General features: G+C 45.7%; 1 protein-coding gene across 3 annotated transcripts in view; it reads right to left on the minus strand.

Moving 5' to 3' along the window:
* The window catches only part of Tnrc6a (trinucleotide repeat containing adaptor 6A), a 166,173-nt gene extending 153,056 nt beyond the window's left edge, over positions 1-13,117 (minus strand). Inside the window, exon 1 of one of the 3 annotated variants that reach the window (XM_050143138.1) lies at positions 12,924-13,117. The gene's annotated coding sequence lies outside the window, so the exon portion shown is untranslated. The remainder of the gene's footprint in view (positions 1-12,923) is intronic. The other 2 variants (XM_050143135.1, XM_050143132.1) reach the window with 2 other exon arrangements.
* Between the last annotated feature and the right edge of the window lie 6,407 nt (positions 13,118-19,524).

Here is a 19,524-nt window from a genome sequence, read left to right on the forward strand (position 1 = left end):
CATGGGCATTGCAGCATATGTGCACCTGCACACACACACACGCGCACACACACACATACACACACACGCACACACACGTGCACACGCATGTATGCACACACACACATACACACACGCACACACATGCACACTCACCAAGTGATATGCAATAAAAATAAAATCAACTAATTAAATTGTTTATAAATGAGTGATTACTGAACTAGAAACTTAGTACTTTTCTTTCAAGTACAGAGACCAATCCCAAAGCTTTGATCACACTGGGGAAGCTCTGGGCCACTGAGCTCCAGCCCCACCTCACCGTGCATGTGGCTGAAGAGCGCTGGCTTAGTCGCACAGGTAATTCCGCTTTGGAAATGATGTGAAACCTCTGGCTGAGTCACACAGCTACCTGACAAAGTTGCTAATGGAAGACACGGTGCAGACAATCTTTTGTTCAGTGAAATCCAATCTCCAGATCTCCGCAGCCACGTTTCTCATTCACACTTTCCCTGCCAGCTGCTCTGGTGAGAGCGTCACGTCGCAGAGGATCTGGAAGCCCTGCTCGCTCATTAAGCTTCGGCGGTGAGGGTTGGAACTATTTTTATCATTGCTTTTACACTCCAGTGAACCACATTTCAGTCATTAATCTATTTTTGTTAATCAGAGCCACAACACAACAGAGTAGTAACGAAAAGCAAACTTAGCTTTAATAAACAGTGACATGCAAATGACAAAGCTAGGATAGACTATGTCCTACTAACCAAATTCCAGCAATAGCCTGTTAAAGACTGACTATCTTGAACCCGGGGCCTTGGAACCACCGTGAGCGGCAGTCGGGAATCAGTTTTGGTTTTCTTGGCCATTTCACACTTATGAAACTCTTAACCACAAAACTACAGGACTATTTTATAGACATGTTGATTTCATTTTAGGACCATGGATGTAAAAGATAAAGACTGGAGATGAGATGACTCAGTTGGTAAATCCCTTGCTACGTGAACAAGAAGATCTCAGTTCAATCCCCAGAACTGGGCAAGAAGTTGTCATGGTGGCACACACCTGTCCTCTCAGCACTGGTGAGGTAGGAGGCAAAGATGGGCAGATGTGCTGAGGTCAGAGGGCAAGTTCCTACAGCTGTTCTTTCCTTCTACCATGTTGGTGGGTCCTTCAGGCAAACTCAAGTCCTTACTCCTGGTAGTAAGCAGGATTGTGTGCTGAGCCATCTGGTCGACCCCCTTCAGCATTACTCAAGCTGGGTGAGCTGGCCTCTTACACTGTTTTCTTTAACATCTCCTTCATCCCTTCTCCTGTACCTCCCTCCCTCCTTCCCTTCCATCCATGTTTTCTTTCTATTCTTACTGATGTCGTGGCCTGCTCTGCCCAGAAAACTGACCTTCCACCCCTGTGCCTGCCTTGTCCCCTACATCTGGGACATTTTCTTAGCTGTTTCTCTTCTTATCATCCTATGGACTTCAACATCCCCTTTACCATCCATTTTGAGAGCTGTCTCTGTCAAGGTTTTTGCTTCTACCCACACTTGTGGTTGCTACTCTGGCTGCAATTATCAGTCCCGATTTCATCTTCCCATTCTCCAAACAACAGTGTGGAAATGTCTAGAGTGACAGCTGAGTTATTAAGAATCCCAATATAACCAAACCGAATCTACTCCACCGATCTGACTGTTCCCTGGTCTCTCATCCCTCGGCTCTGCTTATTGTCTCATGCCTCAATGAATAGGCAATTCCTTACCTTCTGATGCTATTCCCAGACAGTGGGGAGACAGAATTAACTCTACAACAGTTAACTTCATGGGACAAAAAGAATCTATTCTGCTTTAACTTCTCCTATTTATTTACTGAGAGTGAGGCCCCCCAAAATAAGAGAAGTTTCTAAATTCCCTAACTCAAGACATAGAACATGGCTTATAAAGACATAGAAAATATTGTCCCTTAAAAGCAACAAGACTGGTTTTTTTTTTTTTTTAGCTCTATGATAATTAAGACATCTTGGGTGGGTGCTGGGGACATTCTTCAGCAGTTAATCCCTCTTTTAGAGGACCTGGGTTAAATTCCCAGGACCCACATGATGGCTCATAACTGTCTGTAATTCTAGTTCCAGGACTCTGGTGGCACTGTACCGTGGTTGTAACTCCAGTACTAGAAGTTGGAGACAGGTGGATCCCAAGGTCTTGCTGACCCAGAAGACTAGGTGATTAGTAAGATCTGAGCCTGATGAGAGATCCAATCTCAAAAAATAAATAAATAAATAAATAAATAAGGTGGAGACTGATGGAGGACACCAGCTTTGACTTTGGGCCTTCATGGGCATGTGCGCCCATTCCACTTTTACAACAAATTGAACACCCTTGCTTAGAACCAGATCTCCAACTAGGAAAAACACTGAGATTAGCGCCTGCCACTTGCAGAGTGCTCAGCAAATGCTTTCGGAAATTGTTTCTATCAGACGAGCCCAGTCAGAACCCTTAATACAGCACAAATACAGACAAAACCAAATTCCCACAGCACATCTTCTGAACTGACAACAGAAGGCGGTCAGAGATAGCTTCACCATTTCTGAAGAACCAAGAAGGAACCGCACAAGAAGAAGGCAGGCTCCAGGCGCCAGGGCTACACACCCTGCATCTAACCAGATGACCTCTGCTTACAGGACACCGGCTCGGAATCACTACATATGTTCATCATATTAATGTAGTTATTCCTTGTTAACCCAGTGAGGGATGGCATGAATCCATGACATAAGATGACACAGCATTTTCACACAACGTACTACTATTTTCCTGTGTACTTTTTTTTATTATTTCTGGGTTTTGTTTGTTTTTTGTTTGTTTTTTGGTTTTTCGAGACAAGGTTTCTCTGTAGCTTTGGAGCCTGTCCTGAAACTAGCTCTTGTAGACCAGGCTGGCCTCAAACTCACAGAGATCCACCTGCCTCTGCCTCCCGAGTGCTGGGATTAAAGGCGTGCACCACCACCGCCCGGCTATTTCTGTTCTTGATGGTGATGGAGTCTCACTATATAGCCAGGCTGACCTGAAACTTTCAATCCTCCTGTCTTAGCATCCTGAGTCCTGGAATTACAAGTGTGCATGCGATCTGACTTCATAGATGTAATGAGACTACTAAAGGAACCCATAGCATAAGAAGGTTTAAGAAGCCGTGAGTCAGGATGTTGAGGTGGCTCAGTAGGTGAAGGCTTTTGCTACAAAGTTTGATGACCTGAGTTCTATTCCCAGGACCTACGTGGTAGAAGGAAAGAACCAACTCTTAAATTAATAATAATAATAAACATGGATGTATATACATGGTGAACAGTATTACATGTAGGCAAAACACATTAAAGTAAAAATAAATACAAATTAGAAAAAAATGGATTAAAATACCATAAGTGGGCTGGAGAGATGGCTCAGGGGTTAAGAACACTTTGTGCTCTTCCAGAGGTCCTGAGTTCAATTCCCAGCAACCACATGGTGGCTCACAACTTTCTGCAATAAGATCTGTTGTCTTCTTCTGGCCTGTAGGCATACTTGCAGGTAGAACTATATACATAATAAATAAATCTTAAAAAAAAATAAGGTATTGGTTTAAAAAAAATTTAAAAGACACCATAAAAACTAAAAGATACATCTGTCTACAATTGTAGGAACAATATAAAACATAAAAAAATTTCTTTGGTCACATATTATCACTACAATTTTATAGAAAGATGTTATAAGATTTCTTTCCAGAGAAAACAAGCACACAAAAAATTCTTATAGACTTCTACAATATAATTCACATACATAAAACTTTGAATCATGGGAGTGGAGAGACAGCTGCTCTTCCAGGTCACCAGGTAGTATTCCCAGCAACTGACAACTCACAGCCTTCTGCACCTCCAGTTCCAGGGCATCTGATGCCCTCTTCTGGCCTTCTTGGGCATTACATCCATTTAGTACACACATACAAGCAGGCAAAACACTCATACATACAAAGTAACAAAATATAAACGACTTCAAAAAATATTGAATGTCACAATTTTCAAAATACCTTGTTTTTAAAGTGCATATGGAAAATTTACCCAAAATTATCATGTCCTGGGTCAAAAAGAATATCTCAACCATTATTAAAGAATAAAACTATACAGCATATTCTCTGACAACAGTCAACAGTAAGAAATAAGAAGAGAAAAACCACCCCTTCGTGTTTTAGGAGGAATACATTGCAGATAATTTTCCTGGTGTCAATGATTTAAAAAAATTGTTTAAGAATAATTAATTCATTAATTAATTGTATAATGAAACACAAGTCTTTGTAATTTAATTTTTTTAAAAAAATTGGTTTGGTTCTTTGAGTTGAGCAGTGGCGATGGACTCCTTTAATCCCAGCACTGGGGTGGCAGAGGCAGGTGGATTTCTGTGAGTTTGAGGCCAGCCTAGTCTACAAGAGCTAGTTCCAGGACAGACTCCAAAGCTACAGAGAAACCCTGTCTCAAAAAAACCAACCAACCAACCAACCAACCAAACAAACAAACAAAAAAAAAAAAGTTGGATCTTTGAACAACTTAAGGACAGAATGGGTAAATGCTCTGTAAGAACTGGGGTAAGAAAAGTGTAGACTATATAAAAATAGACATCCAAGCCTATAGACACAGAAAAATAACGAAATATTATGGCAACTTTGTGAAAATAAAACAGATAATCATAACGGGCAAATGCCTAGACAAAAACAACTTATCAAAACAGGGAAAGAGCTTTTAAAAACAAAAAATACAGTCTTTTCTCATTTTACATACCAATCCCAGTCCCCACTCCCTCCCTTTCTCCTGCTCCCTCTACCTTCCCTGCCACCCCACCCCCCATCCACTCCTCAGAGAGGGTAAGGCTTCCCACAGGGAGTCAGCAAAGTCTAGCACATTGAGGCAGGACCAAGGTCCTTCCCACTATATCTAGGCTGAGCAAGGTATCCCTCCAGAGAGAATGGGCTCCAACAAGCGGTAGGGATAAATCCTGGTCCCACTACCAAGGACCCCACAGTCTGTCCCAGCCATACAACTGTCACCCACATTCAGAGGGCCTAGTTTGATCCTATGCTGGTTCCTCCGCTGTCAGACCAGAGTGGGTGAGTTCCCCTTAGCTCAGGCCAGCTGTTTCAGTGGGTTTCCCCACCTTGGATCCTTTTGCTCCTATTATCGCTCCTCCCTCTCTTCAACTGGACCTTGGGAGCTCAGCCCAGTGCTTTGCTGTGGATCTCTGCATCTGCTTCCATCAGTTGCTGGATGAAGGTTCTATGATGACATGTAAGGTGGTCATCAATCTGATTACAGGGGAAGACCAGTTCAGGCACCCTGTCCACTATTGCATAGAGTCTTTTTTTTTTTTTGTTTTTTGTTTTTTGTTTTTTGTTTTTTGTTTTTCGAGACAGGGTTTCTCTGTGGCTTTGGAGCCTGTCCTGGAACTAGCTCTGTAGACCAGGATGGTCTCGAACTCACAGAGATCCGCCTGCCTCTGCCTCCCGAGTGCTGGGATTAAAGGCGTGCGCCACCATCGCCCGGCTGCATAGAGTCTTAGCTGGGATCAAACTTACGGATTCCTGGGAACTTACAGGGAGAAATCTTGAGTTTCATATTTGCTAAAAACAATGAATCCATTATTTGTAACTTTTCCAAGAAGCGAATTCTAAATTCTAATGTCTTCACCAGTAATTTTTTATAATTTATTTATTTAAAGCATATGTGTATGCATGAGAGTCTGCATGAGTGTGCACCATGTGCAGAGCATCCGCAGAGGCCAGGAAATAACGTCAGATCACCAAGAGCTGGAGCTGCAGGTGGGTGTGAGTCACCGTGTAGGCACTGGGAACCAAAGTCTGGTCCTCTGTAAGAGCAGCAATTTCTCTTAAGCAGTGAGTTGCCTCTCTAGCCCCCTCAACTAGAAAAGTCTATTTAATATTTAGGGGAAATCTACCAACGTCACCCAAACTCCTTCAAGGAAACTGTAAAACAATATGAAAATCTTCCAAATTCTTTTTTTCAGTGTGGCACAGATGTCTTACCCATATCTGGTAAGGATGTTAGGGGAGAAATTACAGGAATATTCCTTTCCTGAACACAAAGTAAATTAATATATACTCATAGACTAATTCAAACCTAGAAATATACTATAGCTAAGGGAAATCCAGCTACGTCACGGTGGTGGTAAAGCCGAGATCACTTCGGGAACTACTGCCTAACATCTGAGAATTAAACACCACCCATTAGCCTAAAAGAGTGAAGTAGAGAAATCATGTTAGAATTTCAAAAGACAGAGAAAAAACACCTGATGAAACAAACAAACAAAAAAGATAAAAAGAAAACTCAGAGCAGCAGAGGAACTTTCCTAATCTGGCAAGATAGTAAACTAACAGCATGAAACCCTTGGGCAGCCACGTTACCGAACCGCATAACGCTGGGCTCGTCTCCTCTGAGGCCAGGAGACAAGTGTAATTGTTTTTGTTTCTGTTACATTTTATTAGAAGCCTTGGCTGGTGCGAGGAGTCGAGAGAAAAAGAGATTAAAAGATGTATGACCTGTGAAGGAACGGCAGCTACTGGCAGAGCGCCGTCTGGTTCTCTCTTGCAGACTTGAGCGGATGCCTGTTCTATGATCTGGGACGTCTCCCTGTGTACGCACAGCCTGGAGACATTTTGCAACTGGCACAACACAAAACATGCACGAGATTGTGTCTAGCAGCATTATTCATGAGAGCAGAAAACCAGGGATGCAGTCCAAATGCCAATCAAGAGCAGATGATCAGCTCTCATTCGGGAGATGAACGGCTTCTACAGTTACTCTCACTGATACGGACAAACCTCACAAAACGGTGAGCCAAGTGGTAGAGGAACGCTGTGTCATTTACACCCACAAAGGCTGAAAGGAGTTAAATAAGATATTCCTTAGGAATACACGTGGGTGATAAAACTATAACGTTGAGACCAAAGAGCTGCTAGGGAGGATGAAGAGACACTGAGAACAAGTTCCTTAGGTACTGTGTGACTGTAACAGTCTTCTGACGCTTAAGGCTGCATGCATGTACTTTGTATATACTCTGATATGCCTCGTTTAAACATCTTGTCATTCTCTTTTCTTTAAAAAAAAAGATTTACTTATTTTTATTTTATGTGTATGAGTATTCACCTTGCATGTATGTATATGCACCAGTGTGTGCAATATTCAAGGAATCCAGAAGAGGGAGTTGGATCTCTTGAAACTGAAGTTATATAACCAAGTAAGCCACTGTGCAGGTGCTGGGGAGCAGAGATAGGTCCTCTGGAAGAGCAGCCCATACTCTTAACCATCTCTCCAAGCCCTAAAACATCTTTCCAAAAGTATTTCCCTTTATATCTCATTACTAGTTTACAGAAAATACACAGGCAGAGAAATGTATAAAATGACGCCATGAACACTGACTGTGTTCAAACTTATTAAAACAAATTCTAAGGGGAAAAAAAGGAATCTGTTATGTCCAAATCTGCGATATCCCCCAAAAGCCAACAAGGAGTCTGAGTCCGTATGTAAAAGCAAAGAGCCTTTATTTTATGCAAGTTTGCAAACTCTGTCTCTCCGCATGTCCAACGTATTGGAATAAACAGAGAGCCCTGAGCTCAGTTAGAGTTGGGTTTTTATAGTAGTAGAGGTGGGGGTGAGGGGTTTCTGAGGTTCAGGACTTCTGTTTGGCTGACATTTGTCTAGGGGTGTCCTGGTGAGTGTGTGCTGGCAGGTGATCCTATCTACAGTGGTTGGAACGTTAGGCATTTCCTTTGGATGGTCTGTTCTTGGGTGGTGCTCGGGTAATCTCAGTTTGTGGTTCTTCCTGCAACCAGGTATTGCTTCAGGCCAAACTACTGGGACTCAGGCCTCCATCAAACTTATAGATGGCTGAGTCCTACTCTGGCAGGTGATAATGGTTGGAAGTAAAGAACTTCCTTTGGGTGATCTGTTCATATTTAGCTTATCATGGCTGACTCCTACAGAATCAATAAATTAAAGAAGGTGGTAAAGGATATACTAATCAATTGCTACAAATAGACATTTAAATATTTAAATGTTTAAACTGATAAAAGATTAAATGACAGAAGACAATTGCCAATATGCATGCACCAACCAGATAGCTCAGGATAAGGACTTACTCTTGATTTGGAGGATGGGGTGATGATGTAATAGTTATATTTAAAGGAGGCAGGGCAGCCCTTGGAGTTGAAGTGTAGTTTCCACAGTCGAGTGACTGCCTAGCTTGAAAAGGCCTAGGCTCAATCCTATCACTGAAAAAAAAAAAAATTAAAGTTTTTTTTTTTTTTTAAAGTGTAAAGAGGTAGTTAAGAACTTGCATCTATGTAGGGCAGAGTGTGGTGGCCCATAACTTTAATCCCAGTACTCTGGAGGCAGAGGCAGGTGAATCAATGTGAGTCCAAGGCCAGCCTTGTCTACAGTGAGTTCTAGGACAACCAGGGCTACATAGAGAGAGCCAGTCTCAAAACAAAACAACAAGCCAGGCAGTGGTGGCACACACCTTTAATCCTGGCACTCTGGAGGCAGAGGCAGGTAGATCTCTGAGTTCAAGACCAGCCTGGCCTACAAAGTGAGTTCCAGGACAGCCAGGACTACACAGAGAAATCCTGTCTTGAAAAACAAAGACAAACAAACAAACAAAAGCTAAGCAACAGCAAGATAAAAATACCCCCCCCAAAAAAACAACCAAAAAGATTCATATGTAAAATTATATTATTCCTAAGATTTGATCCAAGATAGTCCTGGAGGGGAGTTCTGATGTGGAATGAAGAAGATTGCCTAGGAACTTAAAATTATTGAAGGTAATAATGATTGTGTAAGTTTTACTATATTATTTATATGTATTTGTTTTCAATTTTGAGTAATAAAATATAAAATAAAAACCAGGGGCAAGGAAGGGGAGGAGCACCGGCTAAATCAACACTTGCTTTGAAAGGAGAACAGGAACAGGCTTGGGACTCATTGTCTTGTCTAGCGCAGATTAGCATCAGCTTTTCCTGAAACAACCCAGACCCGCATTCCTCAGACTTCAATGTGCTTATGAATCACCCAAGGTTCTTTTTTAAGCCGTGGGTGTGGATGCAAAAGGCCTGGGGTGGGCCTGGAAGCCAGCCTTTCTAGAAGTGTGCAGGTGGTGCAAACTGATACTCCCAGGAGGCTCCCTGGCAGAACTCATTTTGGGGCTGGGTGTGGTCATGCCTATAATCCCAGCACTCAGAAGGCTGAGGCAGCAGGCTTTCACGTTTTTAGGCCAGCCTGGGACGCAGCTCTTTCATTCACTGTAGCTTCTGTTGCTTGAGGGCTCCCTCGTTCTCCATGGTTCCTTCCTGCTCTGGTTCTTACTCTGGTTTGGTAGAATCTGCAGCTCACCTTCCATTCATTTCCTTCTAAACCCCCCCCCCCCCCCCCCCCCCCTCTCCCCCCCCCCCCCCCCCCCCCCCCCCCTCTCTCTCTCTCTCTCTCTCTCTCTCTCTCTCTCTCTCTCTCTCTCTCACACACACACACACACACACACACACACACACATTCTCTCTCTCCCCTTGGGATTATTGAACCTGACTGTTCTCTACCATCTCCCAATACTTGGTCCCAAGCAGTTAAAAGTTACTGGAGACAAGGGCACAATTTAAACACATCTCTCTCCTCTCACCAAGCATTTTGCTCTGCTCTGCAACCCCCACTGCCTGCCTCAATGCTCACATCCCCCTCTTCAAAATGACCTGCCTCTCAACTCCACACTGCCCAGCTGCTTGACTGCTACACGAAACTGCCTCCTTCCCGTCCCTACCCACCCCCACAGCCACGCTCATCTTGCCCCAGGACTTTTGCATGTGCTGTCCCCGTGTGAAAAGAGAAGCATCCTGAACTCTGTCTGGATTAGATTTCATTTTAGGGCAACTTCTCACAAATCTCCTTGGATTTTCTCAACAATGCGAGGAGACCTTGCTGCACCACACCCATCCCCTCCTAGACCTCTATTATTTTCCCCATCAATTCCTCAGACCCTTGTTTGTCCTAAGCATAAAGTCGTGTCTGATCATGACAGACTATCTCTAGGCACAAAACTGTATCACCTCTTGGCTTCAGTTCCTCCCAATATTACAGAGGCACTACCCAGTTTATCGTGTGTGTGTTTGTATGTATGTGTGCTTACAGGTGTCTGTGCACGTGAGTCACGTTGGATGTCACATCTTGACCACTCTCCACCTTGAGTTTTTGGACAAGGTCTCTCACTGAGCCTGAAGTGCACCCATTCAGCTAGCCTCACTGGCCAATGAGACTGGGGAATCCACCTGTCTGTATTTCCTCCTGCTCTCCCCAAGGGCTGGGGTTATAGGAGCACATGAGCAACCCCAGCTCTTTACACAGGCTCTGGGGATCTGAACTCAGGTCCTCATGCTTATGTGGTGGGAACTTTGCTGACTGAGCCTGCTCCCTGGTCCCACTTGAATTCATGCAGTAAGTCTAGGGGGAAAAATAGACACAGTATTTTGTAACTTTCCCAATCGAGGGATGGAGACCCTGGTCCTGACGGTGTTATTGGTTTAGGCCAATGGGGCATCAGCAGCAGGAGTGCAGCAGAGGCGTGAGAACGGCTACAGACGGAGGGTCCCCTTTCTGACTGCTGCTGCTATCCAGCCGGCCCACGTCTCGGACTGGGTATGGAGCTACACAGCTCAGACCATTTGTTTACACTGCTTCTGTTTTATTTTTGACAGTTTCACACTTATATACAAGGTACTGTGTCCTTATTGACTCCTTCTCTCCCTCCCATTTTCACTGACCCCTTCTTTTCCCCAGCGCATCCCCCTCCTGCTTCCATGTCTTTTTGTGTGTACGTGTGCAGGTCTTATCCAGTCACGGCAGCTGTGTGTTTACAATTGCAATGGGCATTCCCATATCCAGAAGATCGCACGCACAGCACTCCTCCATCCTCCAGCTCGTATAATCTTTCCACCCCCCTGGGCCTTGGAGGGAGGATACAGATGCCCTGTTTCAGGCGAAGGACTCAGAACCCACTGCTCCCATCATCCGACCACCAGTTACCAGTCTCTGCATTAACCAAAGGGCACGGTTAGAAGACCTGATCAATTTCGCTGTCCCTGACAATCAGCAGTCCCTGCTTGTGACCTCTCCTCCCAGCCAGCCTACCGGCCACCTCGCTGGACAAGCCAGTGCCGCCAAGCGCAGAGTCACTCACACCATCCCAGCCCCAATGGCTGACTCCCAGAACAAAGAGCTACAAACCATCCTTGTTTGAAGCCACGGCCTTGGAGGTGGTTTTGGACCCAACACACTGGTTTCACTTCATGCTGCAAATCCAGTTCCCTCTTTTAGGCTTTCGTGGTTATTCATCAATCCTGGAGACCAAGCAAGGTCTCCAGAGCCCTTTATAATCCAGAACACCCCAACTGGCACAGCCATATCCACGCACCCTACTCAGCCCACAGGCTTCTCCTTGCTCCTCAAGAGCCTGACTTGGTCACCTAGCCAGGCCTTTGTCCCTGCCTCTCGCTCTGGTAGCTCTGGTAGAGGAGAGCTCTTTTAGACCCTTCACCTCGTTGGCTCTGCCTCCTTTCTCAGATCACAACATCACAGAAGCTTCCTTTGACTGCACTCCCTTTATCCCCACTTCTTGGCCTGAAATGTGTCTTCTGTTTTCCTGGTACCTTGCTGTTTTTTTTTTTCCTTTGCAAATTCCCTGGTTTGAAACAAAAGATTGCCTTGTGCGGTGACTTGCCTGATCTGTGTAAGAACGGGACGTTTTTATTTTGTGCACAAATGTGGCCCCAAACCTGCAAGGTACCTGTTGCATGGTAACTGTTGGCTGGCTGCTCTTGTTGTTTGAGGCAGGTTACCATGATGGCTAACTGTGTAGTCGTCCCTAGAGAGAAACTGCTGGGGCCCAGATGCTCCCACCTCGTCATTTATTAGCTGTGCGACCTTAAGTAAGCAAGCTAACTTGTCATTCTGTACCTCAGTTCCCTGAGGGCTAAAGATGACAATTCTCTTTCTACGCTGCTGCGTGGACTGTACTCTGTTGTTGTTTCTGGCTGAACAGATGATACCTGCGTGCCTGCAGCCACCCACTTGCTCTGTGCCTACAGAGGCTGCCACCGTGGCATTCACATGGGATTCACATCAGCTTCCCCCAAGGCTAGTTTCTCAGCCAACTCTGCCTCTGTCTGCAGAGGTGTGGCCTGAAACTCGGAGCAAGCTCCCCTGTGTGTGGCACCTGAGAATGCCCCCTGGGCACTGAACTTTGGCTCTGCTTGCAGCCTTGATGTCTCCTCCCTCAAAGTCAAATGTTTGGGGTCACCAGGAGACCTGCCTCCCTGATGGCTGTCACCCTGCCTCCTGTCACCTGATGAGCCAGCCTCCGTTTGGCTGGCATCTGGGGGGTTAACAGGCAACCTTCAAACAATCCCAATGGCAACATCATCTGAGTGAAGGGGGGAAAATATCAAGGGGCCTTAGAACATGTCCAAGTCCTTAGGACCTGGCCTTTTCATTCCTGGATAGAAACGACATACAGTCTAGGTATCCAAAAAAAAGATGAGAGGTACAGCGCGCGGGGGTTGGGGGTGGGGGTAGGGTGGGGAAGTGGGGGGGGGGCGTGAAAAGGGAGCAGGAAAGAACAAGGTGAGAGGGGGGGAGGCTCAGAGGAGACAGAAGAAAAGAGTGCCAGGAGACAGACTGGGGACCGCAGGAGACCCACAGTTGCTTGGTCCACCCCAGCAGGACCTAGCTTCGCAGGGCAGGGCCCAGAGCTTAGCTCCCCAGAGCCGCGGGCGCCCCCCTCCCCCAGCTCCCTTCCACCCTGCGTCGAGAGGGTGTCCTATGCATGCTAATGAGACAGTTGAGGACAGCTTCCCAGATAATTGTTAAAGTGTTCAGCAACTTACCAGGCTGGGAGTCAGAGGACTGCAGAATGATGGGGGGCACGGCTCCTGGGGTGGGGGCAGCACAGGGCCTGGTCTCCAGGTACCCGGAGCTCACAGGCTGCCAAACGAAGACGGGTTTTCCATTCGGTCAGGCACCAACGCAAAGGTAGGGAGAGCCAGACCAAAAGGCAAAGGAAAGGAGGGGAACCTGCGTGTGTTTTTGTATTTAAATTGTTTTTGAGCCCACGTAGCCCTGGGAGTCACATGCCGCCTCCAACATCACCGGAGCCATCACATGATACAGGTCCCCCATCATGTGATGAGAAAAATCTGCCTAACTTCAGACCCCCCCACCCCCACCTCTGCTCACAGCCTGACAGACGAAGCGCTTCTGGAAGAGGCCCCCACCCCCAAATCAGTGACAGAGGGAGGGATGCAGATAGGGGAGCCTGAGCCCACGCAAGGCTGATCTTGATGCATTGTTAATGCGCCTCTCTCTCCTAAGCCCTGAGACTTGGAGCAGTGCCAGCCTCATTTGAATTCCAGCCTTGAATAACCAAGTGTTGCCACCGCTGCCCCAGCAAATGCAGGGCGCTTGAGCTCACACCATCCTGCCTCGTTCTGGGGAGCCTGACGACTGCCTCCCCTCCCCACAGCTTCCGAACCTCGTTACCAACTGTGGAGGGGGAAGAAGCGAGGGGGGAGTACTGTGGGGGGAGACCTGTAGAAGAAGGAGCCTCGGCTGCAGTCGAACCTTCTAGTCCTCTTCCCACCCCTCAGCCGCAGTCTGAGTCAGGTGGGGCCGGCTGGAGCTCTGATTACAATGTCTCCTTTTATACTTGGTTCTGGGACCTCTGTGGGTGGAAACCTTCGTATTCTGTCTGTCTGTCGCTCTCTACTCATTCCCACTCCCGAATCCAAGATACAAACAAATTGTGTTTAAAAATCCGCCGCAGTTTCCTTCCTTTGTGCTCGTTTATTCGCACGCTCAGAACCGCTTTTTTTCATACAAGCTCCTTCGCAGGGCGTCTGTTCAGCTTCAGGTTACACACACACACACACACACACACACACACACACACACGAGTGGGGGTGGGACAGAGGCTCTAGCCTTGACAGGCATCTTGTCTGTTAGAAGCACCAGAAACGCAGAAAGATGTGGCAGATCCTAAAGCCAGAGCCACACAAACGCAGTACAGAATTCTCTATTGGCCCAGCCTGAACGCGGCTTCTGCTCCCCCAATCCCACCCCTCCAACCCCAAACTGCTTAACAGAGGAAACTTCCTCTGCTACCCCCCACCCCAATCATCTGCTTTATTTGTTTTTCTCCTCTACTTCGATTCACACATCAATCGGAGATTTCCCCCTCCTCAGTGGTGTGAACATTGACCTCTGATTCTCACCCCCGATGAAACAAGTAAGCAAACAGGTGGGCTACTCTCCTTGGGGGCAGTGTGACTCGCTGTCACTTGCCAGTTCAGGAGGTTGTGAGGAAGACCAGCCGGATGGGCAGGCAGCAACATCAAAGGCCCCGTGAGAAAGGAAGGAGCTTGCTTCCCAGCAGAAGGCTTTTTGTTTTGTTTTTACTTTTTCTAGACAGGGTTTTTCTGTGAAGCTTTGGTGCCTGTCCTAGAACTTTCTCTTTAGCCCAGGCTGGCCTTGAACTCATGGAGATCCTCTTGTCTCTGCATCCCTAGAGCTGGGTTTAAAGGCATATGTCACCCAGCCGGGCTGACCAGAAGTTTCTATCTACACTGTCCTAGATAACGGGAGCGGAGGAGAGGTCTGTGGAGAAATGCTGGCTGCCTGTTCTCGCCGGCCTCCCTCGATAAGGACTAGGCAGGTTGTTTTCAACAGACCAGAAAGGGTGTTTTTGGGAGGAGTTGGGGCTGGGTATAAAACCTATAGGGTTTTCATGCCTGAATTTGTATGGCTGGCCTCTTCAACATGGAGGACCAAGCCATCAGAGAGAAAGTCTGGGTAAATAGAATTGACACTCTGTTAAATGAGCTCTCAAGAAAGGAGAAAGAAACAGCAGAAAACCAGGGTGCTAGCATGACCCTTAGCTGGTCCATCTGAGACTTAGCTCTTGGTGGAAACATGCCTGTCTTAGGGGACAAGGGACATAATTATTAGCAGAAAAAGAAGGTCAAGTCTTGTGCCAGAAGACTTGCGCAGCAATGGGAGACCCTTAATTCGTTTCCTTGTGTATGTGTGTACACATCTGTGTGTGTGCCTGCTTGCCTGCTGGTGTGTACGGAGGCCAGCGGTTACCATTGGATGTCTTCTTCGATTACTCTCCACCTTACTTTCTCATTGAACCCGTAGCTCACAGATAGCAAGGCAAGATGTCCAGTATGCCTTAGAGATCTGCCTGTCTCTACCTCCCGAGCTCTGAAATTACAGTGTGTGCTCTCCTAACTGGCTTTTCACATGGCTAAGGGGTCTGAACTCAGATCCTCATGCTTGTTTGGTAGGTACCTTCCCCTCTGACCCCCAGCATAGTGACTTATACAGTGCTGTGTCTGTAGGACCCAGCCATGACAAGCTCAACAGAAGCCCGAGTCTCAGTAGCTGACCCCAAGGCAATACTTGTTTTCCAGAAAGACCACAACCTAAAATCACCCAGGCACCACCCAGGAACTGACCATCCAAAGGAAATTCCTACCATTCCAACCACCTGGTTCTCAGGCCTTCAGACCCCAACTGAGCTTGGCAGCTGGCTTCCCTGAATCTCCAGCTTAACAGCAGCAGGCCATGGGACTTCTCAGCTTCCCTAATTCTAGGAACCTCATTCTGTCCCTGCCCAATATTTTACCTGAACTGATTGGGGAGTGGGGAGAAGACTTCCAGGATAATTAAGAACAAAGACCTGTTCTTAAGTAGGTTTGATACTTGAACATAAATAACCTAGGGATAACAAAAATAAGGACTAGGGACTGGAGAGATGGCTCAGTGGTTAGCAGCTCTGACTGCTCTTCCAGTTGGCCAGGGTTCAGTTCCCACACTACATGGTGCGTTACAAACATGGAGAACTCTAGTTCCAGAAGGATCCAATGCCTTCTGCTGAAATCCATGGGCATCAGCCATGCACATGCTGCACAGACATACATGCAGGCAAAACACTCATACATATGCAATAAAATAAATAAATAAATGTAAAAATATTTTTAATAAGGAATAATCTGGAGGCATATTCCTTAAATCCAGGTCCCTCAGAATCCCTTTGGGTTAAGGGCCTGTTACAAATGTGTTTATCATTCAAAGATCATTTAAAAACTGAAGAACACTAGTATACAGAAGAGTGAGAATAGACACATACAAATTTCACATAATAAAAACAATTGCATTGATTGACTATTTTGTTTTGTTTTTTTTTGTTTTTTGTTTTTTTGAGACAGGGCTTCTCTGTGTAGCTTTGGTGCCTGTCCTGGAACTAGCTCTTGTAGACCAGGCTGGTCTCGAACTCAGAGAGATCTGCCTGCCTCTGCCTCCCAAGTGCTGGGATTAAAGGCGTGCGCCACCACCGCTGGGCACATTGACTATTTTTTTTTAATGATGCATTTTGCTGGACAGTGGTGGCACACACCTTTAATCCCAGCACTTGGGAGGCAGAGGCAGGTGGATCTCTGTGAGTTCGAGGGTCAGCCTGGTCTACAGAGAGAGTTCCAGGACAGGCTCCAAAAGCTACTGAGAAAAACCAAAAAAAAGGAGGAAAAAGTGCATTTTTTTATTATTAAAAAGTAAAATAACTGGAACAAATCATGCCCTTCTGCTCAAAGCAGCCGCAACAACAACAAACATCAGAGGAAACAAACGGAAGGGCAGCTTTGAGAGCACTGAGCATGAGGCGGAAGGGAAGACTGTGTGTGACCTGACTGTGACTCCCACCCTGGGAAGCTGATGAAGCCAAAGGAAGCAGGTAGGGTTTCAGAGAGCGCTGAGGGAGAGGCATAGGCAGAGGGCAGCAAACCCCACTCCAAAGGAGCAGAGGGCATAGCAGGAACAGGAGCATCCCTGACCATTACCTCAGAAAAAAAACATAGACATGGACTCAAGAATCCTCGGAAGTTGCTGCCTCAACTGTGAGACCAAACTAGTCCTGTATTAAATAACGGGTCCAGGAAACCAAAATGTTTTGAAAGCAAACCTTGAAAGAACTGTAGTGTTCCCAAGCCATTTTACTGCATCTTAAGAAGCGAGCGCAAAGGGGCAGAAGGGCAGCTTAGTGACTAAGAGCACTGGCTGCCCTCCCCAACCTCAAATCGTATAATAGAGAGATAGTAATAGAAGCATTATCATAAAAATAGACATGTTGATCAGTGGAATGGAACTGAAGACATAGGTCCACACACCTATGAACACATGATTTTTGATAAAGAAGATAGAAATAACACTTGGGGAAAAATAAGATGCATCTTGGGGCTGGAGAGATGGCTCAGAGGTTAAGAGCACTGGCTGCTCTTCCAGAGGTCCTGAGTTCAATTCCCAGCAACCACATGATGACTCACAACCATCTGTGGTGAGATCTAGTGCCCTCTTTTGGTCTGCAAACATATGTGCAGGCAGAACATCGTATACATAATAAATAAATAAACCTTTAAAAAAAAAAGATGCATCTTTATCAAATGGTGCTGGTCAAACCGGATGGCTGCATGTTGAAGACTACAAATAGTCTCATCACCCTGTGCAAAACTCAACTCCAAATGGATCAGGAACTCAGCATAAGACCAGATACACTGAATATGAAGAGAAAGTAGGGAAATAACCTTGAACTCACTGGCACAGAAAAACACTTCCAGTGTAGAACACTGATAGCACTGGCACTATATACTAATAATAATAACAGTAACAATAATAAATGGGACCTCGTGAAACGGAAAAGTACACTATCATTCACGCAAAGTGGCAGCGTACAGAATGGGAAAAGATCTGTACCAATTACATACCTGACAGACGGTTAATATCTAAAATATATAAATAACTAAAAATAAAAGATCCCTGGACATCAAGGAAACAACCCAAATAAAAAAAATGGGACACATCGCCAAGGAGCAAAGTTTTCATTTACTTCTTTCCTCTGGTAGATTCAAACACAGAAAGATGCATTCTAAAGCTCTTCCCATTAGTCGTTGCTTCTTGTTGATGATTCCTAGTCCCGACTCCAGCACGAGGATGCCATGCACTAGACCTCCTTTCTGTGTAGTGTAGCAGGGGTCCGAAGGGCAGAGACCAGGCGCCGTCTCTGCAGTGTTTTTATCCTGCCTGTCATTATTCGCATATTTGCTAATAACGCTATTAATCACATTAAAAATCAAGTGAGATTAAAAAAATGGGATACAGATCTAAACAGAGAATCTCAAAAAATGATATACACATGGCTGAGAAACACTTTAAGAAATGTTCAACATCCTTAGTCACCAGTGAAATAAATGCAAATCAAAGCTACTTTGAGAATTTCATGCTACACGAGTCAGAATGACCAAGATCAACAAAACAGATGGCAGACAGTTCATACTTGCAAGGATGGGGGGAGGGGTAAAGGGATATTAAACCTTTGCTGGTGGGAATACAAACTTGTCCAGCCACTATATAAATTATTGTGGTGGTTCCTTAGGAATCTGGGAATAGCTCTACCTCAAGAGCCAGCTATACCACCCTTGAGCATACACACAAAGAACTCTACATCCTACTACAGAGACACTTGCTCAACCATGCTCATTGCAGCTCTGTTCATAATTAATAAATTGAGATCCATCAATGGATAAATGGATAAGGAGAATGTAGTACATTTATACAATGTAATATTATGAAATTCTCAAGGAATTAGGTGAGGCTTGAAAACAATCATTCTGAGTGAGGTAACCCAGATCCCAAACTAAAATATGGTATCTGCTTACATGCAGACATTAGCTTTTAAGTCTTTGATAAGCAGGCTACAATCTATATCATCACAGAGATTATGTGTTGAATAAGGGACTGGGGGAAGGGATGCGTCCTAGGAATGGGAAATAGAATAGATGGTTCTGGATGGTTGGGGGGGGGGGGGGGGGGGAAGGGGGGGGGGTGGGGGGGGGGGGGGGGGGGGGGGGGGACTGGAATGGGAGGATCAAATGGGAGGGGGTGGGTGAAGAGAGGGAGGGAATATGGGGAGACACAGCTAAGATTAAGGGCCATTTGAGGGGGTCATGTGGAAACCTAATACTGTAGAGTCAGAAGTTTAAAGTTATCTTTTGATGATCCCGAGTGAGTTTGAGGCCACCCCGGATGCAGGAAAGATTTTTTTTTTTTTTTTGCCTCAGAATAACAAGAAAACAAAACCCAAGGTTTCATCAAAGCAAAATGGAAAATGTCTACCATATAACCTCAAATACAGGCAAGGAGGCTGAAAATGAGGTCTGGGGGTGCTGCCAGGGCAGGTGGCAGAGTGCCACACTTCCCAGGTTGCCAGCCTGGGTCACCTAGGGAATTCTGGGCCAGCCTAGATTCTAAAGTGAAACCCTGTCTCAAAAAAAACAAACAAACAAAATAAGAAAAAAGAACCCCATAGCAGCAAAGAAGTAGAAGCAAGAACAGAAAGAACTGTAAAAGATGAGCAGAGGAAACCACCTGACAGAGGAT

The sequence above is a fragment of the Alexandromys fortis genome, unplaced genomic scaffold (genome assembly GCF_014885135.2).
Source record: "Alexandromys fortis isolate MF-2015 unplaced genomic scaffold, M_Fortis_MF-2015_v1.1 scaffold_45, whole genome shotgun sequence".
NCBI classification, from domain to species: domain Eukaryota; kingdom Metazoa; phylum Chordata; class Mammalia; order Rodentia; family Cricetidae; genus Alexandromys; species Alexandromys fortis.